Raw genomic sequence first — 3,525 nt, 5'->3', positions numbered from 1 at the left:
CTGATGTCAAACGAAATTAATACTATGATCCTACTTTGTTTCGTGCTCAAATACAAAACCAATCAGTTATCAAGATGGTTGGTTATTATGACCGCTATTTCTATTTTAAATACACCTAAAAGTCAAAGAAAGGATAATATTATATAATAAAGGTTACTTCACTTTTCTTTATGCTTCCTTTTTACATATGGCCGACAAAAGAATGGTAAATTGAATTGGTGATTAAAGTATTATTAAACTAAACATAAGAAGGCTGGCTTTTGTATATTATTTTTTTTAAACCGATCGAGGCCTCATGCATACCATCTACAGCTCATGGCCAACCTATTTTGGCAACTTGATATTAGGATTCTAATAGATGGTGTGTTTTAAAATACCAAGTGGGACACAACATGGCTGATAATGGAATGAGCATCTAGGATGTGATATTTTTTTTATTTGGGAAAGTTTATGATTATCGAACCCCACTTTCAGTTGTTAATTTACGAGAATTATGACAAAGATTTAGACTTGGTTAAATTGTATTCTTGGACCACTATTTATTTTGGACAGCTTTTGGGCCATAACAAAAACCTATTTGTTGTGTGAAGCCCAACCCAATTGGTTAGTTTATGTTGCTGCATTTTGTGGTTCTTCTTCTGTTAATATAACGAGGATAGCGATGTAAGATAGCGGGCTGAGGATAGATGATGATCGTTAAGATGATGAGAGAATGATATGATGATTTTCCATTTTTCTGGATGCCATCGAGACTCAACAAGATCCCTTTTAAGTATTATGATGTTATGATGAAGTATAAAAATTGATTACATAATTTTAGATGATGATGACTATTTACGTGAACTGATAAGATGATTAGAATTAGGATATTATAGAATGATAATTATGATCACAAGATTTGCTGATGATCGTGATTCATGGAAGGGATGATAATTAACAAAAGATGATGAAGACCGAGAGAATCAATGATCCATAATGATGTTAGCTTAGGACGGGTGATTCTTGGACAAGAGGTCTCGGGTTCGAGCCTGAGTTGTAGCATTTTTTTTATAGAAAAAGAAGAAGAAAAGAAGAAGAAGAAGGAACAATTAATAGGTTAAACAAAATGAAGTATGGTCATTATCAGAAAGTAAGGAATAGAGGAGTGGTTTGTAGTGTTATCGGGTTAGCGAGACGTCGCGGGTTCAAACCCGGACTTGAGCATTTTTCTTTTAAGAGCTACTCCTTTGAGGTAGTATTACTATTACTATTACTATTATTAATATTATTATTATTATTATTATTATTATTATTATTATTATTATTATTATTATTATTATTATTATTATTATATTTATTATTATTATTATTATCATATCATTTTTTGGAATATGAGTATTATTACCAATATTATTGTTTTCATTATAAAAATGAAATAACTTATTATTATTATTAAAGATTATCATTATCATTTTTATTATTAGTATTGTCATTGTTAATAAAGTTATTATTATTATTATTATTATTATTATTATTATTATTATTATTATTATTATTATTATTATTATTATTATTATTATTAAATCATTATTAACAAAAATATCATTTTAACGAAAAACTATATATAACATGTAATTTAAGATATAATATAAATATACGTTTTTTAAAAAGGAATTTATTATAAATTTCATATAACCACAAATATATAAATAATATATATTAATAAATGAAATTATGTGATCTCCATTATATGTTTTAATGGATATACAATTGATATAGGTTCGTGAATCCGAGGCCACCTTGCATTGTTCAGTTCCGTCGTATGCATATTTTTACTACAAAATATCGTACTATGAGTTCATTTGATTCCCTTTTACTCTTTACATTTTTGGAACTGAGAATACATGCGCTGTTTTTACAACTACTTTATTAAATGCTTTTGAAATATATTTTGAACTGCGAATACATGAAATGCTTTTATAAATGTTTGACGAGATAGACACAAACAAAACATTCCTCGAATGAATTATGTGGACATGATAATTGCCACTATTGAATTATGTGGACATGATAATTGCCACCATTGAATTATGTGGACATGGTAATTGCCACCATTGAATTATGTGGACATGATAATTGTCACCATTGAATTATGTGGATATGATAATTGCCGCCAATTGATGTGAATGTTATCTATCGAGAGAATGATTTTTATACACAGGTTATGTGTATTAGTTTTTGTGCACGAGATATGTGTACGGTTACTAAGATTTATGAAAAACGGATTGCGTACACGAGAAATGTGTACTGTATTTAAAAGATATTGCATGTACATTACAGGTGGGTATAGGATTCGGGTCCATTTGTACCATGCAGCATTTAAATCTTGTGGTCGATCAAAATGATAAATTTTTACTGTTTATGATAAACCTATGAACTCATCAACTTTTCGATTGACACTTTAAAGCATGTTTATTCTCATGTATTAAAGAAATCTTTCGCTGTGCATTTGCTCATTTTAAAGATATTATATGGAGTCGTTCATGGCATATAGAGGTCAGAACCTCGCAATGGGACCATCTGATGAAGACTTCGTCCAGGTGGATTAGGACGGGTTACTACATTATACATACATACATACATACATACATACATACATACATACATACATACATACATGCATACATACATACATACATGCATACATACATACATACATACATACATACATACATACATACATACATACATACATACATACATACATACATACATACATACATACATACATACATAAATACATACATACATATATACATACATACATACATACATACATACATACATACATACATATATACATACATACATACATACATACATAAGGGCTAATCAAGAGGGAAGTGAATTTTATGGGGAAGGGGAAGTAAATTTTATTTTTTATTTTTATTTATCTAAAAAAGTTAGTTATGAATGTCAAGATTAAAAACATGAACATTTAAAAAAATACTTAGTGATGAATATTATTATTTTGATCAGAAAATGTTAGAAGAATATCATTCATCACAATGAATGTTATTGTTGATGACGTCATGTCTAATATTTATCGTGATGAATGTTATTCTTCAAGCATTTTCTGATTAAAATAATAACATTCAGCACAAATTGTCTTTTTTAAATGTTCATATGTTCACCTTATCTTAATGTTTGTTAAATTTTCTTGAAAAAAATAAAAAAAATACTTTCCCTTCCTTCCTAAAATATTCTTCCCTCTTGATTAAAACTTTATTATATATATATATATATATATATATATATATATATATATATATATATATATATATATATATATATATATATATATATATATATATATATATATATATATATATATATATATATTAACCACTAATTTAGGGATAAAGGGATAAGTGATTTTGCTTTTTTATATTCTTAATTCTAGAGCTCCAATTTTTAAAAAATAAAAATATCGGGAAATAGTATTCATTGTGTAGACTCAGAAAAAGTTTTTTTTTTTTTTTTTTT

This window comes from Rutidosis leptorrhynchoides, chromosome 4, assembly GCF_046630445.1.
Source record: "Rutidosis leptorrhynchoides isolate AG116_Rl617_1_P2 chromosome 4, CSIRO_AGI_Rlap_v1, whole genome shotgun sequence".
Lineage (NCBI taxonomy): Eukaryota > Viridiplantae > Streptophyta > Magnoliopsida > Asterales > Asteraceae > Rutidosis > Rutidosis leptorrhynchoides.
This window is presented reverse-complemented; position numbering follows the sequence as displayed.